The following is a 21,100-nucleotide window of genomic DNA, read 5'->3' as shown; positions in this document are numbered from 1 at the left end:
CTCATCCATTGTGAAGAGAGAATATCTGATAATAAATAAAAAGTATTCACCCTCCATTAAATTTGAATCTCTTTTAAACCATGCGCTGCCATTGTTGAGATCAGGAAACAAATAATTTCCTTTGGGGAATGAAATTTGTCTTTGAGACACAAAAAATTCCTTTTGGATAATAATTTTAATAATTAAAAAACATTCAGCAGTGTTAACATAGAAACTACTTAACATAATTAACACACTTTCAGTAACACAACTTACATTAAAACAACAAGATTTCTATTCACCATGCAATATCAATAATTCCAATGGCATCAAAAATGTTTCTCAGGCTGTCACTAACTTGGGGGTTTCATTTGATCTACTGTCTTATCACTATTTCTATGTCACAATGATATTAACATGCCAATATCAAATCAAGAGTTATAATAATAAAAATTATTATATCTTAATTAAGCAAAGTCAAATCAGGCTGTGTATACATTTGCCCAGCATGTGGCACTTTTATGTCCTTTGCTAGTAATCTAGTGGTAACAAAATTATTTAATAGTACAGGCAGTATTCCACCATCCATAATTCTGGGTCCAGTTGTTAAGCTTAAATTTTAATCTGGTATCTTTATTCCTTTTTTCAAATGCCTTTTTGGGATAGTTTCCTGTGTCCTTTTTAGAGCATCAATATAATCATATTCTAGAAAAAAAGAATTTGACTGAATTTTCTTGTAAAAGCTATCAGATCTGAAACCAGATTTCACACTAACCCTGTATTACCTTAACCTAATTTTAAACAACACGGCCCTGAACATTATTTTGTAGTTTTGTGTAATGTGTAAATAAGTCTTCACTAATAAGTACTTCATTTTACACTGTGGGAGAGAACTTCATAATATAGAAGATCATAGAGTGGTCATTTCAGTATTTTCAGCATATATTTTAATAATTAAGCTTTAACATAGCATGTCTCACGTAGAAAGTAAAGTTTAAGTAACATTTCTTACATATTATGAAATTTGTATAGGTTAAATCACATGATTTCGAGTGCAATTTGGAATAAATAAGGATGAGTAAATTTTTTTTAAAGACTAACAAAATTGCACTCGCCCTACGGGCTCGTGCAATTTGTGGTCTTTGATAAAATTAACAAGTGCTTGTTTATTCCAAATCGCACGAGAAAAATCATGTGATTACGTGTTAATAATATACATGGAAAAATACAAGATGGTTTATCATAATTAAACATAAGCAAAGCGCGCGTGTCAAGTGCAAAAATCATTTATTCAAACCTTGCGTTCGGTCAAAACAACCGCGTACGATCAAAATAATAATAAATTATGCAATGATATCTTCACATCTTTAAGGTGCAAAAAAGTTCAAAGTCCAGCTAAACAGTTCAAGGAATTGTTCAGTCTCTGTCCAAATCACTTTCAATGAAATGGAATCATCATTTCCGAGGTTTAACCATGTTTGTTTTTAATTTTGGCGTGTGAGCGCTCGAGCAAAGTGTTAAGCTGGGTCGGCTCAAAATTTTTGATTTCCTCGGTAATTCCCTTCTCTGAACACCACTTTTTCCAAACCAACAACCAAAAAGCAGTGCTTTTTACAGTGTTTTCATTATTTAAGCTGTTTTCCAGTTGCGGCGGCGAAAGAAAGCCTGCTTAAAACACCGACCATCATTTCGCTTGCAAATTTTCAAATTTTGTTGTGACATCCAAGGCTCGCATTTGATTGGCTATCTGTGAGTTTCTTTGATTATTGACCAATCAGAATGTCTGATTTGTTTCTTTCTTAGCACTGAATTAACCCTCTTCTGCACTGAATTAACTCTCTTCTGCACTGAATTACCTGAAAACTGCATTTATCTTAACCAACCAGATCTAAGTAATTTTTCCATGTATATTATTATAAAGGTTACAAAGCTTAAATTATTTTGGACCTGAATAATTATGCACTGTAGTAGGCCAAACACAAGTTTAAATTAATGTCTGTGAAGGCTATGCCATTCCTTTATTAGCTATGCTATCCTGCAGCTGATCCTTAAGCCATCTTTGTATTAAGCTATTATTAGCTAGAGATATGGTAGCTCCACCTGGTCAGAAATAGAGAAATAATTATGGATTTTATCGGAGTAAGATAAAGTCTTTTCAATCATTAGTCTCGGAAATATCATCAGATATGATCGACGATGTGGGGAAATTGTGAAAGAAAACAAGTACTACTTTGGGCTTCCAGTTGTAAGATGAATAGTTAAATAATTCAATTATTAGCCAGTAAAAATCACTTTCATTTATCATTTCAACTGCACAACAAAATTGTATACACTCTTTGCACCTTATTCTCCTGCCTATTAAATTACAAGAGTTGTGCGACAAATTGATGATCTGAAAAGACTCTTACACATGCCAAACAACAGAGAACCAGTGAGGCTAATATTTAACAGTGAGGATGAAAAACAAATATTTCCAAAAGCCTTTTCTTTTCAGGATTAAGACTAAATGAGGTTAGATTAAACTAATGTGGAGAGGTTTGTTGATCTCTTTATGAAAATGGATTTACTTCTATCAGATTTTAGAGAAATGAGACTCATGTCAAAAGGGGACTTTGACAATGCATATTCTGCAGTAATGGGCGTTGGCTTGGATGCCTATTTGCGGAAATTAATAGTTTTCAAGCCAGGGGTTTGGCTGTGCTAATTTTAAGGCAGAAAAATCATAAAATCAGTCACTTAAGAAATTTTATAGCTCTGACTGGAAGCTCAAACACTCTTAAGGGAACAGGACAATATTTCACCTGATCACTCCTCATATTTTTTTCCCATGAAATTTGGACAAAACTTTCAAAAAACTTTATTGGTAATTTTTTATTTGCAAAAAAGGTATGGACACAAGTTGCATATAGCATAAGCTAATTGAGGCAAGTTGTGTGGAGGGAACAAAAGATTGATAATTTATACCAGTAGTAAGCTTCTGGTACTAATGACATTCTCTTGAATGCCAGCTTACCACAGCAAATGTCACTCCTATCCTTTCTGCCTTTCAAAAATTGGTAATTGTGAAGAAGAGCTCCCCAAAAAACCTGTCGGCCGACTGTCGGTCAACTGTCGGCCGACAGGTTACCCAAAAATTGAAGGATCAAGACTTATCTGGCAAAGAGAAATACAAGTCAAACTGGTTTGAAGACATTTTAACCCGAAATTCGTTTTCAAATATGACAGAAATACTGTAGTTCACATTCTAAAGAAACAAGGAGTTCCAGCCCCTTGAGTAATTATTCACTTGAGAAAGTTAGATAATTTTAATCTGCGAGTTTTATAGTACACTTCGACTCAAAATTCACTTCGCATGGCAGAAGTATTCCACTGAAATAAACAAGATAGAATGAAGCTGACGCCATCCGTTTCGAATAACACATGAACATAAAGAAAACGGCACCAGTTTAAACTCATGAAACAAAGCCCACGCATTTTTTTGAGGTAAATGACCTGGTTAGACCGAAAGCTAAATAAATAAACAATGAACTGACAGTGGTGAGGGATTTGGGGGCCATGTGATAAAACAAGTTCTACCGAAGTTTATCCTCTAGTTATAGCCCTTCAAGCCCAAAAGGGCAATCAGAAAAATTCTCACCAAAACACAGCAACAAAATTAGATAAAACCGCAGATGATCGAGGCAAGACTATAAACGTTGTTAAGACACATGCCTACGTACCAAGTACAACAGACTTGGAGAACAAAATGGCCAAAGACAGTTGTGAGCCATGACTTGGAAAATCCACCTCAACCTCTTAAAAACGAATTCAACGAAGGTTGTAGAAAGAGCAACTCAATCGTGAAGCTGGAACATTTTTTTAAGCCTTGTGTCCAATGGGACAACAAAGAGAAAGAAGAGAAGATGTTATTTGAAGTGATTTGAAGCTTGGGGGCCACCTCGAACTTAACGTAATTTTATTTCAAAGTTGAAGTGAAATAAGATCAAATTGTAAACTACCTTCTATTATCGTAACGAATATCTCACGATCGCCTCCACACATCACTTCGTAATTCATAGAAGTATGACATCAACATCTTAAGACTAACCTTCAAGGTTTGTAGTCTCATGTGCACATCTTGATCGTCAGCAAATTCAAATCTCAAACTTCAAGTTTTCGACCTTTTTTCGCGTTTTGTTAACACTTTGATCATTAAAATATCCTCATCCGAAGAGCCAGCAAACTCCACAAGTATCCACAGAGTTAGAAATAGTGGTAAACTTGTCATACTCTTCCATCCCTCTCCAAAAAATATCACAGAAAGGTGTCGATCGCTCAGTTGAAAACCCGCAAAAGCGCGCTGAAAATATCAAAATGGCGCCGAACGCGCCTTAAAAATTTTCTTGACGCATACGTAACAAAAAGTCCCTCTGCTCTTCGGAGAAATTCTGTCTTGATCACTTCACCCACCATATATAAAGATTTAACTCCCATGATTGACCAAGACATAATTTCTCCTTACAATATCTCTCGAGGTGGATCGGGCAACGAGTGACGCTCAGTTTCAGTTTGCAGTTTCCAGTTTCATCTTGGGAGAAACAGTTAATACAGCTTCAAATTATTTGAACCAAAATTAAGAATTATAAAGTCCTGCCAAGGCGAACAAAGTGTTCAAATAACTACTGGCTGAAATACCCTGTTCCTGAAGGTACGTTTCAAGTTTTACAAGATTCATAATGTTGAAATCGGTTTACTTTCGGTATAGAAACGGAATCCAATTTCGCTTGGGTCTTCTCATCGATAGAAAATGGCCCGACAGTTTGTCCATATCGGGACCGAGAACTACCTTAAAATCAAATTAATAATGAAAGGTCGGTTTGTACATTAGAAATAAGTATCATATCACGTTTAAGCCGTTATATTTGAGACATAAGTGTTCAAAAGGACCAACGATGAGAAATTATGCAAATTAGTTTGGTGTGCAGACTAGGTCCCTTTTTTACTGCGTTTTCTTAAAGACGAAGAGTTGTGCTTTTTATGATTTTCTTTTTAATTTTATTATTTTTTTATAGGAATTTTTTCCGTATTTTCAGACGAAAATTTTGAATTATATATTTGTGACCATTTTCATTTTCTATGAGGTGCTAAAAAGAGCCGTGTGTTTCTGTTCCATCCTAGTTCAATTACTGATTAATTTTGATAAAGAAATTCGAAGGCAGCTACATTTCCTTTTAATACAGGTACATCTCTTCAAAAACCCACGAAATGTTTTTAAAGTTTATTAAAGCTAAAACTTTCTAACTTTTCTGTATGGCATTTCTATTTCTTGCGAAAGAATATTTGGCAAACTTGTTTATTTCTTCCTAATTCCATTAAACTTGGTCGGGAACAAAAAGATTTGTCGGCAAGATTTTCAGACAAAACCGAGAGGATGTTTCTTGGGAAGTTTTCTCTTTTTGCACTTAAAATGTCTGCTGTCCCCTTAAATTGTTCTCTTTACGAAATACTGCAAAGTCCGTGCGGTTCTAGAAGGGAGGAAGTAGAGCACGTTTTCTCTCCTAGTGCAACGCAGATATATCCACCCATTTGGATAGCTTCCAGTTGTCAAAATGCAGGGATGGACACTTCCACGTACAGGACTGAACTTTTTTCAAGCTTTACTTTCACTACTGCTCAAGTAGTGTTCATTACTGCGAAGATCACATTCATATTCACGTCTTTATCCGCAGTTCAAATATATGACTTTCATATATTCACAGTCGCTTCGTCAAGGTGAAGGGCTAACGCTCGAAACGTCAGCCTTTTAACTCTTTACGGTTTCCAATTTACGTTTTCAACTTAGATATAAATATCTTGATATGTTTTCCCTTTTGGACAAGCATACATTTGACAATAGCCGCGAAACAAACACTTTGATTCCTTTTATCTGGAAACTTTCTATACAGGACCGGTAGGTAGGTCGATAGGTGTTTATTAAAATCACATTGCAGCCCATAGGCTGAATTAAGCAATTCGCAGAAATCTAGTAATGATAACCATTATAATAAAACCTTAGTACACTTCTTATAGCTATGATATATTATTAGGAAAATAACCTACAATGATCGTCACACGTTCCATATAAAAATTTACCAATAAAATCCGATTTGCTTGGCGGCCATTGCAAGTATAAGAGAGTTCTTCGGCCTATTGGTGCGGACATGTGGCATATTGCAAAGGTGATGATTTCTTAAATTGTACATTGGATTCTTATATCATGGCGGAAGTAAGCTGTTCAGCCTATGGTCTTCATCAGATGCGATGCGATGAAAAAGCTTATCACATAGTGGATCAATATAATCCACCATTAGTGTTATGCCAAGGATTTCGCATACATTATTGTAGTTCACACCGGGCATGATATTTGAGATTGCCCTTTTCTCAATACGAATGAGTTCGTTGATGAGAATGGTCCCTTGTTGTTGGATGCCCTCTACGGGTGTAAGTTTTTCTAGGATCTAAAGTCTGAGTTTTCGTTACACCAGCACACCCGCAGCCGAAACTCATTTACTGTCTGAAAGGACAAATCAGAAGAATTTCATTTCATGACCAAACTGAAAATAAGCAACTTCATCAAGTTGGTTGATTAAGGCTCAAATTAGACATGGTAAATATTAGTTTGATGCACTGATCAAGGTTCAGTTTCTTGAAAAACAAGGGCGGGGGCCTGCAAGCTGTCAGTCTGTATCCGGCCACTTTCTATTATCTCGGTGAGAACGCACATGCATATTATAATTGGACTCCTTAAAAAGACAGAAAATGCATAGTCATTCTTTTTCATTTTCCCTCATTTTTTCTCTTTCGAAGGCGCGAAATGATGATGAATAGTCTCCAGAAGAATTCCAACTTCAAATATGTATTTCCACCACGACGACTTACTTCCTCAATAAAGCAACTGTATAATGCGTGCCGTCTAGTCACTCTTCTCGTCTCGTTTCTCGATACATGTGCTAGAATTGTACAGAGGAGGGTACGATCTTTGTGCTTTACATTTTCAGTTGGGTGTAGTTCGGAATACACGTACAATGGGATTACTAGTACGAGATAGGAGAGAATTTTGTTATTAGAATAATTGGTCAATGATTTTTTCCTTACATCTGATAACTTTTTTTATACATTTATCAACTTCAACGATAAAATCATTGAACCTAAACTGTTCTAACAATGTTTTTCCCTTCTCAGAGAAAGCAACATGGCAAAGCAACCAAGACGCTCTAGACGATTACAAGGAAGAGAACCTGAACGTGACTCCATCGACAGGTTGTGTGCAATTTGCCTTGTCCTAATTTCGGCAAACTTGCATAATTGCAAAATTACATGGTGCTGTCATCAACCCATTCACCGTCCGTGTTTAGGAAATGCATTACGAATCAATGCACGGTGCCCAATTTGCCGTACCCGGCAAAGAGTGCAAACGCGGCGATCTAGACGATTGCAAGGATTAGACCCTGAACACCGTCCCATTGACTTGTTGTGTAGAGTTTGCACTTTCTCAATTTCGGTAAACTTATACAACTGTATAATAACAAGGTGCTGTGAGGGGGCCATTCACCGTCCGTGTTTGGGAAATGTGCTACAAATCAATGGGCGATGCCCTATATGTCGTGCCCGGCAAGGAGCGCAACATCCAGATAATGTTAATCCTAGGCGATAACCTAGGAATTGTAAGTACAAATTTTTATTTCTTTTATTTTTTTCCAATCACGATTATTGTTGTGAATGAAACCTAAAATACTGCTTTTTCTTTTTTAAATCTCCAGCATTTCCTAATAGACCAGCCAGGCTCAAAACTGAACTTTATCAACAGAGGCCTTCATTGTACAACCTCTGTAGTAAATGTACATCTGATTCTGTAGTAAATTTGCTTGCTTTTATGTTTATTTAGGCCTATTGCAATAAAAATGACAAAATAAAAGTGTACCGTTTTTGTTAAAAAAATAAGAAAATTGGATCTTGCAGACATGCTAATCAACAACAGCAATTGCTGTAATCTTTATAACTAATAGAATAAGTACAATAAGTTAATTGGTGCCATATATCTAAGTATAGTATAATACCATATAATTTAAGTATCATATGCTAATTAGTGTAGCTATTTTATTGGTGTCATCAATTAGTCCATCTGGGCTAAACACATTGACACTTAAATAAAGGTTTTACGGATCAATGTCAGTATTTGGACAACTGCCCACCTACCCCTCCCCTTACCCAACCCTAACTTGCTATCAATTGACTGTTGTTGGGTTAGGGAGAGGTAGGCGGGCAGTTGCCCAGATACTGATATTGATCCGGGTTTACTTACTTACTAACGTAAGATCTGGCCAGCAAAGAGTAATAAATCAATAACACAAAGTATGTAGCTAAGAAAAAATTGATTGTATTAGCAACCAACAAGCATATAATGGCACAATCATCGCAAAAATAGTCATGTGCAATGCATAAAGTGTATCTCCTTGAGATGAAGTTCTTAGACCTGATGGTCGAAGTGCCACGGATATTTGAATTTCTTTCTCTGGGTTAATTATATTGAGTACCCACTATGCAACTACTAACGAGCTTGATACCGTGGGATTAAGAGTGCCAATTTGGAAGATAAATTTTTTTTCTAGTGTTTTGCGGCTTTTCGAACTGCCTAGATGTAAGGAAATGCCGCAAACTGTCATATGTTGTTTAGAATGATTAGAGAGATTAAAGTGTCTAGCGACTGGTTTGGATGCGTCCTTGTCATTTCTTTCTACGTCGCGAAGGTGTTCGCGGAATCGGTCACCTAGTCGTCTTCCTGTTTCAACAATGTATAACTTATTGCAATAAGTGCAAGTTATGCAGCAAATGACGTTGGCAGAGGTACACGTAAAGTGATCAGTGATCTTAATGGATCTCTTGGGTCCCGATATTTTCTCTACGTTATGAACGAAAGGACAAGTTTTGCATCGTGAGCGAGTGCATTTGAAAGTTCCAGATTGGTCATTGGTTTGAAATGAACTTCTGACCAAAAAGTTGCCTATACTTTTGTCACGTTTGAATGAAATAAGTGGGGGTTGTGAAAAGATAGTATCAGTCTCTGAATCGTTTTGGAGTAATTGAAAGTTTTTAAGAATGATAGATTTGACTGCGTGGTTGTGAAGGTGAAATGTGAGAGTCAATGGAATGCGGCCAGTATTTCCTTCTCAGTCGTTTTTAGTGCTGACTGTCGATCAATTTGTTGGGCACAGTGGTGGCACGCTTGAACGACAGAAACAGGATAGCCACGTTTATCGAAAAACTGGCACAGAGTCGTCAGCACATAAACGCCGAAGTCTGAGAAACTGTGTAAAAGGTATGGAATTCTTGACGTGTGATGGCTGCGAAGATGAATCCAACAATTAACTATGTGAATCTGTAGGTTTGTAGTAAACGCTAGTGCATCAACAGATGCCTTCAATTTAAATTTTGATATCTAGAAAAGCAAAGAAATGTCGGAAATTTCCCAGATATATTTAAGAGCCGGGTGAAAGGAATTGACAGCGGTTATAAATTGAGTGAGCTCCTCCCTGGTAGAGGAGGTAACGCCGATGCAGTCGTCAATGTAACGCCGTTTTAGTACCCATAGCTACGCTACTAGTTTGTTTGTAGTAATTACCGCCGAATGAAAAGAAATTGTGTGTAAGTACTAGTTCGGCTAGACGAAGTAGCGTCTAAGAGCTAGGTTTCCTAACCGTGCGTTGATCGAAAAAATGTTTGAGGGCCCGGAGACCTTCGTCATTGGGAATGACAGTATAAAGAGATGTAATACCTGTAGTGAAAATAAATTTGTTTTAGCCAAGGAAATTAAAGTCACGAAAAATTTCAAGCGCACGTTGCCTGTCCTTAATGTAAGATGGTAAAGTTTTAATGATGGGTGCCATGATTTTGTCTAAATAGCTGTAAATAAGTTCGGTGGGACAACTGCAGGCAGAAACGATGGGTCGACCTGGGTTGTTAGGTTTGTGGATTTTAGGTAAACAAGTAAATACACGAAGTTCTAGGAGAGATGATGGTGAGAATTTACATTTGTTGATAAAGTGCCGACATTTTTTGATGGAAAAATCTAGAGATGCGAGCTAACCTTCTGGGGGAGTCCATTTAGACTTTCGAATCTGAAGTGTTTCGAAAGTATCGAGGGGCGAAGTGTTCGAGGTGTTAGAATCATCCTCTTTGTCATGAAAAAAAGCTTTCAACTAAACGCAGCGAAGTAATTTTTCAAGGTCTTGCTTAACTGAAAATTCGTCGGCCTTCTTGGAAATGGGAACAAACTTTAAGCCCCTACTGAGAACCGATTTTTCTGACCATTGCTGACCCATTTTGTGAGCCTAAAACCGCCTCTTGCGAGCAAAGCGTGCAGATTATTGACACGGGCAATGGCAACGGATACTGAGGGCAAGGACTTGAGGCAATCGTCGACATAAAAGTTTCTCTTCATGGTGTTTAACACTCCGGTGGGGAAGTAATTCTTGTTGTCTTCTGCAGTTCGTTAAAGGGCGAAATTTGCACACGCCGGAGACGATATGGCGGCGAACAGATGAACAAGCATCTGATATTCTTGCACTTCATGGGCCATGTTTCCGTCGTCCCACCGAAGGAAGGGCAGAAACAAACTGTTGCGAACTCAAACCTGATAAAACATAGATTCTATGTCCGCCATAACTGCAACTCTATCCCAGCGAAACCTTGTCAGCACTCCAACAAGTGAATTTATCAGGTCAGGTCCCTTGTATAACATGCTGTTGAGTGACAACCCCAGGAACTTTGCTGAACAGTCGAAGACTACTCTAATTTTTCCAGGCTTGTGGGGATGGTACACCCCATGGTGAAGTACATACCACGCATCACCCTCCTCAGGACTCATCTGAAGCGCGAGAACTTTACGCAACTCTTGGCAACCAATTCTCTCATGAGCTGTATCTTCTCAGCGTTCTGTATAAAGCGGCGTTCATCTTGCGACATCTCTATCGTATCATCAGCAAAGGAATCGACAAAATCGCGATTTTAAAAGTTCTCTACCATGTGCTGAAGCTGGGGGTCAACTTTGACCAAGGAGCTTACAGCCTGAGATCCATGGCGACAACGTCCCAAAGGACCGTTGATTGCCCAACCACCGCGCGTCCTTGATGCATAGGGGCCACCGTTTTCACTGTGTCTTATCTCGACCGGATCGAGCGTCTCTGGAACGTCACTGACAATCAGAAGTCCGATCTCGGCATCAACGTGAGGTATGAAAACATCATCTGGATGGGGCCATTGATCCACGTCCTCTTGGGTTGGAATTTTTTCCTCACAAACAGGAATCTCGGGTCTCGTATAAAGCGCGGGAAGACTGACAAAATCGTTCTCATCGAGACCGGATACTACTAAGTCGCGGATGAGGTAACTTTCAACCCAACCGTTCTTCTTCTCTAAGGTGGACCGAGAAACCTTTACTTCTGTTCCTTCAACCCCGAGTTTTCTCACTAACGATTCCGTACAGATGGTGGCACTACTTCCATTGTCCAGAAAGGCGTGCGTGATGACTGTCCGATTGTTAGCTCTCCATACCATTCGGTATCTAGTCAAAAGTTAGCTCCCTTGCAGAATTTCTTGGTGTTCTTGAGGGTTCCGATTGCGACGGTTTCGTCACCCTACAAGTCATCTCCACCATTTGTAAGGACGTAGCATTGGGTCTTAAATATGTACACAACAAAGATGTCGCCCATCGTGATTTAAAGCCTGCTAACATCTTGGTCACCAATCAACACTACTGTGATTTGACTACAAGCGATCAGAGAGAAGTCTGGGAAAAGCGCCCTCTGGTTTGTAAGCTAACTGATTTCGGTGAAAGCCGCTCTACTAAGATACAAACTTAATGTTAGCGGTAACATTAGATGCCAAACCAGACATTTCGTTCTTCTTCGCACGAAATCTCTCCAGGTAGACTCCTTCTAAATCCAGTGTAACATTCGGTCCTCTTACGCAGGTTGACACTCGCCGAGAATCTGGCTCAGTGGCGTATATAAACGGAGCGTCCATGCCTTGTCGGCGACACATAACAATTTTTTATGATATGTGATTGCGGTAACCATAAATTTCCAACACCACGATTAACTGATAAAAAGCGATTTATTGAAGTGGGAGAACGCTGAGGGTTGAAAATTGTTACGATTGTTCAAAAACTGTACTTGCACTCGACGAGAAAACACTGTCCGAAGACGAAATGAATAACGTAGATTCTTCTCGAAAGCGAACTGCGACTAGCGCGACTACAGAAAATAAAGAAAGGCCCCCTGAACAGAGGAAACTAAGTTCCTATACGCAGGAAAAACTGAAAATAAATGCATGCGAAACGACTCACTGCAAGTGTAACTAACGCCAATAATTACGAATGAAACAATAATGCATGAACGAAACACTAGTTTAGACGACGCGAAACAGCAACAACACTCAAGAGACACCCTAATTAACAACTAACAACATTCCACACGCTAAGATCTTTCAAGCGTTATGTGATAATGATCGTCATGAGAATTTTAACAGACGCTCTTCTCCACTTTTGTTGGAGTCAACTACGGCGCCGTGTTAAACGGTAAGCGGAGTTAGGTTCAATTTTGATGATAATGAATCGCTCAAAATTTCAGATAAGAGAAAAATGGTTTCGCTTAGTCGTACTTTTAGATTCACATTTAAGATTCAAGAAAATAGAACAACTCAATTCAAAGTTAAACAAAGTATGAAACAAAAGACCGCTTTATACATACCAATAAGCTTCTTTCTCGCGCGTTTTTTCCGTGCGTTTGAAAAAATTGCACGCATATGCGCGTTTTTTTAACGTGCTTTTCGTGCGAATTTAAGGTTAAGTACCTCTGAGCTGTACTGTATGCTTGTGCTCCTTGAACCTGCAATGAAGAAATTATGTCCACCCCTAAAAATAATACAAACCTCTGTTAACCTAAGAAAAAGTTCAATACAACACATTTTAAGAAAAATCAGAAATTTCGCGATATTTCGCAGACTTTCGAAAATAATCGCGAAGTGACCAATTCGTCACAGAGAGGAAAAATTTTTACGATTTAGTGATTTTCAGTTCGAACTGTATACTTTTTCCTTAGACTTCTTAAGAATGATATGAACTGCTGAGAATTCTAGCACGTAGAATAGAGCACTTTTCAATTGATAATCGAAAGTGATCCTGAATTTCATCAGCTTTGTTTTACTTTGCCCTTTGATTGGTCCAGAAAACTCGCGCCGCCATTTCAACCAATCAAATGCAGTACAAAAACCAATCCCACTTTGATCACTCGTGTTTCCCCGCGCTTCAAGCTAAGCTTTCTGTTCTTACTGGACAATAATAATGGTAACATTTGTTCTGATTGGTAGTAAGTTGTGATAACTTTTGTTTCGGTTTTTCGACACTCAATTGATAACAATTGGAAAAATCGTAATACAATTGAGTGATATCAAAGTGAAAACAGAGCAATCAGAATAAAGGTAAGTGTCACAAGTAGCCAGTCAGACTTCAGGGTCAACACGGGCAAACTGCCTGAAGGGCGGGAAAATACGAATAACCAGGCGCGTTTGGTTCTAGGTTTGTTATCTGATTGGCTGAGAGGATGACACAAGTTTTCCGGACCGATCCCAGAACGTGACGAGGCAATACCACAAAAAATTCTTGAATCACAGTCTGCAGTCAACGAAAAATTGCCCATTAAATTGGGTAGAAATTTTTGGGGATAGCTGGCTCCACAAGGCGCTTTCAATCTTGGCAACAAGAGATTGAACCTCGACAAAACCATGACAAACTTGCTAAAGGGGTTTGTCAAAAAAGCTAATATTTTACCAATGCTTTTGTAGAATTTGCGTCGATATTATAAATCACTCTTCTTAAAAACTCTAAAAACAAACTTGCAAGATGTTTGAGCGCCCCTTCATCTCTTTCCTATTTTCTCTACCAGTGCTTCTCCTTGCAATTTTCATTCACTGAGCCACTTGCAACAAATTTGCAAGTCAGTTTGTCAGTTTTAAAATTTTTAAAACTGCGTGACATAGCGTGACTCTGGTCCCTTTAAAAGTTGTTTTGTCGTGTCACGCAGCATTTTTTTTCCCGGAAGTTCTTTGAGCCAACAAGAGATTGAACCTCGACAAAACCACGACAAACTTGCGAAGCGCGAAAGAGGTTTTTGTCTTCAAGACTAATTTTCATTTAACGGCTGACCGACCCTCTGAAAGCAAATAAACAATCATGACACATTGCATCCGTGCGAGGTAACTTAAGCCAATATTTGCTAAATGCCGCTATAGCATTTGCGTCATGATATTAAGCGTCATTCTTCTAAAACCCCCAAAACAAACAGAAAACATGCAGAATGTTTTAGCGGCCCTTCATCTTTTTTCTGTGTTCTCTATTAGCGCTTCTGCTTGCGATTTTCCTGCACTGAGCTTCTTACTGCTAATTTGCAAGTCAGTCTGTCAATTTTAAAATTGCCCAAAACTGCGTGACATAGCGTGGCTCTGGTCCCCTTCAAAGTTGTTTTGTCTTATCACGCAGCAATTTCTATCCCGGAAGCTCTTTGAGCAAAGAAGAGATTGAACCTCGACAAAACCACGACAAACTTGCCAAAGAGATTTCAAGACTGGTTTTCAATTAACGGCTAAATAAGCAGCAAACTTTGTCGAATTGTGCAATTACGGACTCGTAGACACAAGCATCTTTAGTACTATTTCAAAAACGAGTGCGAGGGTATCATCAGGGTTTCCAAACACGAAAAACTCAGTGATGAAAGCACGAGGCCGCAGGCCCAGTGCATTTATTGTTTTCGAGTGGCTAAAACTACCTCTGTGTATTTTTGGTGACTTGATCAACTAAGACAAACAAAAGAAGAGAGAAATAAACAAAACAATTCATGAAAGCGATGGAAATATTCCTTACAGCGTACTCCTTCATACAAAGTAGTGGCTCCAGTTGGGAACACAAAGCCACAACTTCAACAGCAACATCGTCTGGAGAAAACTGAACCTTCCAGAGTGGCTCATGAAGGCGGACCTGAACTGCAGGATGCGAGGAAAACAGGTGAATTTGCTTGTCTGATTTACAACCTGGCGAGGGCTTCGTAATAGAAGGACAACTCGCACCAACCTTTGAATGAAGGGTCGTAGGCAAGAGGCGCACATAATGGCCCAAGAAGAAGGGCTCGGTCTAAATTCATTTTTCGAATTTCAAGCCATTGAAATGTTGGATTATCTGCGCATGAAATCTGAAAAGAAACTTCCTGCAAAGGAGGCCATGACGGCTGTTCAGACAGATACTTCGTATAGGATACACAAATCATCGCACGTGCGGTGGTGTTCTTGCGATGCGCCACTGACCAATATTAGTTGAGCGGGGGAGAAAAGGGGGAGGGGTGAGGCGACGGGAAAAGCTGGAGGGGAAGGTGGGGGGATCCTATTTCATTGAAAGGCGATTTCATCGTAATAGGTCTGAATGAAAAACGAAACAAATCGAACAAACGAACAGATGTTGGGCTAGCTGGCAAACCAGTGAACCAGTGAGTTGAGCAGCCTAAAACAGAGTTACCCAGCTGAGTTTAGAGGGGCACTAATAAATTAACAGGGTTTATAAAGGAAGACGGTTTGAGGAGTGGGTGGGGGAGGTGACAGGACTGTTAGTAATTAATCAATCGTCTCTTATCTGTTTTGGGCAGTTGGACAGTTAAAATGGATACTGAAATAGTTAGCAGTAAAACGAAGAAGCGAAAAGGAGGAGGAAAGTTTGGTCGCATTGAAAAAAAGAGGATTTAGTTTGCATAATTTTCCTTCCTTTATTTGATCTGCCGCTAGTGTTGAGCCATTTATTTGTATATTCCTTTTGTATAACCATATGTCTGAATCAGGTCAAGTTATCTCATGAATTTAATTTAACCTTTAAATCAACAACAAAGATAGTTTTGAGCTGATTTACATAAGTTTCCCAAATTTCGACTTGCAGTATGCAGTCAAGATGTTGCAGTCCACTAAACATACCACAACAAGAATATTTCTACGTGCAATAGTTTAATCAAAATTGAAGAAACTTTATTCCTATCACTCTCAAATAAATATATTACAAAATTCCTGCACTCAAATCTCATAAATAATATATATTTTCCTGTACAATTTATAGCTTGGATAAACTATCTCCAGACTGGGGAAACCTCTCTACTTGACTATGTACCATTCCCTCTTCCGGAAAAATCTCTATATACATTCAAAAAGATACTTTTTCAAACAAAGTATAGAAAATGGGTATAAAACCCAACTATGAAGCGTAAAAATGTTTTTTTTTTTTTCCAAGAGGATTGTGGCATATTCAAAACCAAATATTCACTTATCAATTTCATTCTTGACCCCTTGGGACACTGAGACAAACTGATTTAAAACCATCTTGAGATTTTCATCAAATTTGAAAAAAAGTTGTTGAAAGAGACCTAAAAAGGAGATAATGACAGCATTATGTGATACTTTGTGCAAACTGACCCAATGCTTAACATTTTAGCTCCCAAGACTGACCAAGACAGAATTTCTCCTTAGAGTGACAACACAGTATCAAGCAGACAAGTGATGAGAATAAAAAAAACATATCAATTACAGGAAAATCCGTGTATCAAATACCAACTTCTCCTAACTCAAATTACTAGAATTGTGTAGCAGATTGTAGGGAGAATTACTAACAAGATCTTAGGGGGTGAAAAGTTTAAGTGAAAAGAAATTTCGGTAGAAATGTTTTACTTAATAGACTTGCAGAACAAGGTCACCTAAGTCTTCCCTACTAAGAATACCCAAAATAATTTTGACTCAATACTTTTCATCATCTTCTGATTGATGTAAATTGTATCTTATCACCCAATTTCATTTTCATAATCACGACTTAACCCTTTAACTCCCAAGATCTCATTATCAATTCCCCTTACTGTCTGCAGAATGATTCTCATTATGTTAGTTTGGGGAATTTGGTATAAGATCAATAATCCCTTAATGGATATTTTTCTTTATTCTCATCACTTGTTTGCATTATATTGTATAGATATGGTAAGGAGAAATTCTGTCTTGGTCACTCATGGGAGTTAAAGGGTTAACTTCTTATTGAAACAAAATGACAGTAGACAATCAGAGCCTGCCCAGTCTCCTTCAAACTCAAACCCTGGGTATCTAAGACTATAATAGAGCTACTAAATGAGTTGTAACAAAAGTCAACTGAGCAAAATCACAGCTTAAAAAAACCTCACCAGATATGATATACAAATGCCTTATTTTAACCCTTTAACTCCCAAGATCTGATTGTTAATTCTCCCCTGTAGCTGCTACACATTTCCTTGTAAATTAGTTATGAGAACTTGGTGCAAGATCTACAGTAGATAGTAGCTTCTACCTGATAAGTTTGAATATTCTCATTACCTGTTTGCTGCATAATGTATGGATATTACTGGGAGAAGTTTCATGTTAATCACTACTGGGAGTTGAAGGGTTAATAATGTTTTTAAGATCAACCTTTAGAAGATTTTCTCCTTCAGGATGAATGATAAAATCACCGCTCCTATCACTAATACCCGTACAAAAAAGGTCATGCAGATGTCACACAAGCTTTTAAGAGTCATGCATCAAAGGATTGGGTGAAACCCAACAAATACCAGCATTTGTCGTTTGAATTCTTGTCATGGCAATGGTTTTCTTTCAACTTTCTTGTAAAAAAAGGATGTAAATGTGATTGAATTTTTGGCTCCCTTAATTACAGGGCTCAGCTTATGAATATAGCCTTGAATGACTGGAATTGTGAGAGCAAATATAAACATTATCAAAAGGTAGCATTTATCACTTGAGTATATCTCTAATATTCAGTTGTAATGCATATTTCATAACAAAAATCAATCAATTTGAAAAGAAAAAAAACCAAAAGGAAAAGAAAGAAATAAATTGATTAAAAAGGACGCATTTGTCATCTACAGTGAGTTTTTCTTACCTGTCAAAGTAGGATCTTCTTGATTTTTACTTGATACACTTTAAGCCTTGTTTTTTTCTGAAAATTGAAGATTCAATCATTTAGATAAATGAATAAGGATATTAGTTTTAATTAAATTATAAATTTACAGCTATGAGTTATGGCAAAGTAGTATAAAAGTAACTAACTTTGAATTTAAAGGCTCCTGATCCATTGTGAAGAGAGAATATCTGATAATAAATAAAAAGTATTCACCCTCCATTAAATTTGAATCTCTTTTAAACCATGCGCTGCCATTGTTGAGATCAGGAAACAAATAATTTCCTTTGGGGAATGAAATTTGTCTTTGAGACACAAAAAAATTCCTTTTGGATAATAATTTTAATAATTAAAAAAACATTCAGCAGTGTTAACATAGAAAGTACTTAACATAACTAACACACTTTCAGCAACACAACTTACTTTAAAACAATAAGATTTCTATTCACCATGCAATATCAATTATTCCAATGGCATCAAAAATGTTTCTCAGGCTGTCACTAACTTGGGGGTTTCATTTGATCTACTGTCTTATCACTATTTCTATGTCACAATGATATTAACATGCCAAAATCAAATCAAGAGTTATAATAATTCGAATTATTATATGATTAAGCAAAGTCAGCTTAGGCTGAGCAAATTTTTGCCCAGCATGTGGCACTTTAATGTAATCTGGTGGTAACAAAATTATTAAATAGTACAGGCAGTATTCCATGATCCATAATTCTGGGTCCGGTTGTTCAAAGGTCGATTAGTGCTAACCCAAGGTTAAATTTTAATCTGGTTTCTTTATTCCTTTTTTCAAATGCCTTTTTGGGATAGTTTCCTGTGTCCTTTTTAGAGCATCAATATAATCATATTCTAGACAAAAAGAATTCGACTGGATTTTCTTGTAAAAGCTATCAGATCTGAAACCAGATTTCACACTAACCCTGTATTATCTTAACCTAATTTTGAACAACGCAGCCCTGAACATTATTTTGGAGTTTTGTGTAATGTGCAAATAAGTCTTCATTAATAAGTAATTCATTTTACACTGTGGGAGAGAAATTCATAATTTGGAAGATCATAGAGAGGTCATTTCAGTATTTTCAGCATATATTTTAATAATTAAGCTTTAACATAGCATGTCTCATGTAGAAAGTAAAGTTTAAGTAACATTTCTTACATATTATGAAATTTTAAAGGTTACAAAGCTTAGATTATTTTGGACCTGAATAATTATGCACTGTATAGGCCAAACACAAGTTTAAATAATGTCTGCCAAACATAAACTTCAAGAAGTAAGCTTATATGGAGAAATTCTCTGAGTAAAATGAAAATTATTTCCAAATCAATAATTTGTAGCTTCTCAGCTTAATTCACGTTGCAAACGATCACTTTCATTATGAAATTCGTGGTATTATAAGCTAAATAAAATCGATAAACAACGAATAAACTTAAGGGTCTTCTCTGCCACCACAAAACAAAAACCTTTACGGATTTGGTAAAATTTCCGCACAGCCCTGTCCTTCATTACGCATTCTTGAACACAGGAAACAATAACAAAAACAATTGGGAAATCCATTGGGAAAACAGATTTGTTTTACAATAGTATGGGGCTGTGCGGAAACTTTACCATATAATCTACCGATGAAACATTTTCAATTTCGATTCATGAATAAATTTAGTAGAGTATTAAAGAACAGCTGACGAGATAAACATCACGATCGTTCCGTTTTACTGTAGTCACAAGCGATCAGAAATTCGAAATAGCAATGAAACTTACCGCTGCCAAACGTCAGAGCTACACAGTTTCTGACAAACTGAGAATTGTCCAGTTTGCTGAACGAAATGGAAACTGGGCTGCCGAACGTGAATTTGGTGTCAGAAAGCAACGTCAAGCTCCATAATTAATAATGGCGGCCATTAAGGAGCATTTCGTAGAAGAGACCAACGAACAATTTCAAGATCAGTTATTACAACAAGTTATCGTCCCCATACCTTTTATGTATTTGCGGTCCTTTTTTCTTTGCTCTGTGTCTGCTGATTCATAACAACAAGCTCAAACACCGCAAGGTGAACGACGGAATTAAATTCAGGCATGCATGTCCAGGTGTCTTCACTACGTGAAGTCGTACTTTGTCGCTGTGCGAAGTTACGCTTTTCTGACGGACCGCGAAAGATAGTAATTCTCCTTACAGTCTGCTACACAGTTCTTGTGACGTTAGTTTGTAGAATTTGAGATTGATCAACTGGAAGTCGAGATTTTTAATCGCGTTATTGTTTGCACGGCAAGTAATTGTATTGTAAGGAGAAATTCTGTCTTAGTCACGTCACCCAGGAGACTTAAATGGTTTAACTCCCATGAGTGACCGAGACAGAATTTCTCCTTACAAAAATATACGTGTCAGCAAACACCGTCACATTTCGGGCCCGAAATGTGCGGTTTTTCAATCAGGGAAAGATACTTTGACCAGCACTAAATTCTCTGAACTAACATTTAGAATTGTACAGTCCTGCCAAAGCGAACGAACTGTTCAAAGAACTACTAGCTGAAATATCCTGTTCCTGAAGGTACGTTTTAAGTTTTACAAGATCTATAACGTTAAAAATCGGTTCTAGTTTTGGAATCTTCCCCTATAAGCTGTTAATAGTTCATGAACAATGAAGCTGCTTTCGCAACATCTCCTACGTGTGCTATTTGAGGTTACAAATTTCGCCACACAATTCGATACAATACGAAATTGTGTGTGAGGATTGAGGCTTGTTCACTTTCCACAGCAATTCGCGAGCACAAGGAAAATATTCATGTTGTGTTGGAAGTGTGGGGTAGTCCTGTCTTCCCCCTTTATGCAAATAAGCTGTTCTGGTTCAGTGACGTCTTTACGATTGTGTCAGAAACAGTTCTCGCAATAACATTTTACCATTCAGAGAACCGTTTTTAAAAATATGGGAACTCACCTAATGTATCCTTTCTTGAAAGCTTTTCGTAAATTTCAAGAGCCATTTCCTTTGAACACAATGCACAAGTTTTACAAGATTTATAACGTTAAAAATCGGTTCTAGTTCTGTAATCTTCCATTCTAAGCTGTTAACAGTTCTTGAACAGTGAACCTGCTTTCATAG

The 21,100-nt window shown here is 37.6% G+C and overlaps 2 long non-coding RNA genes across 3 annotated transcripts in view; both read right to left on the bottom strand.

Moving 5' to 3' along the window:
• The window catches only part of LOC149043398 (uncharacterized), a 4,907-nt gene extending 700 nt beyond the window's left edge, over nucleotides 1-4,207 (bottom strand). The window contains exons 1-2 of the long non-coding RNA XR_016187824.1: nucleotides 4,067-4,207; nucleotides 1-25 (exon numbers count right to left, since the gene is read on the bottom strand). The exon at nucleotides 1-25 is cut by the window's left edge and continues 17 nt beyond it. This is a non-coding gene — a long non-coding RNA (uncharacterized LOC149043398). The remainder of the gene's footprint in view (nucleotides 26-4,066) is intronic.
• Nucleotides 4,208-16,031: 11,824 nt separating this feature from the next.
• LOC149043397 (uncharacterized) lies at nucleotides 16,032-20,107 on the bottom strand. Of its 2 annotated transcripts, none has more exons than XR_016187822.1 (4): nucleotides 19,976-20,107; nucleotides 18,142-18,183; nucleotides 17,975-18,031; nucleotides 16,032-16,215 (listed from the first exon to the last, which is right to left on the bottom strand). It is a non-coding gene; the product is annotated as an uncharacterized LOC149043397 (long non-coding RNA). The 2 variants fall into 2 exon arrangements; XR_016187823.1 differs by lacking the exon at nucleotides 16,032-16,215 and adding an exon at nucleotides 16,308-16,445.
• Nucleotides 20,108-21,100: the final 993 nt, after the last annotated feature.

Source organism: Pocillopora damicornis, chromosome 6 (genome assembly GCF_964200805.1).
Source record: "Pocillopora damicornis chromosome 6, jaPocDami1.2, whole genome shotgun sequence".
Taxonomy (NCBI): Eukaryota; Metazoa; Cnidaria; class Anthozoa; order Scleractinia; family Pocilloporidae; genus Pocillopora; species Pocillopora damicornis.
The sequence above is the reverse complement of the archived record's forward strand: the minus strand, read 5'-3'. Positions and strand labels throughout refer to the sequence as shown.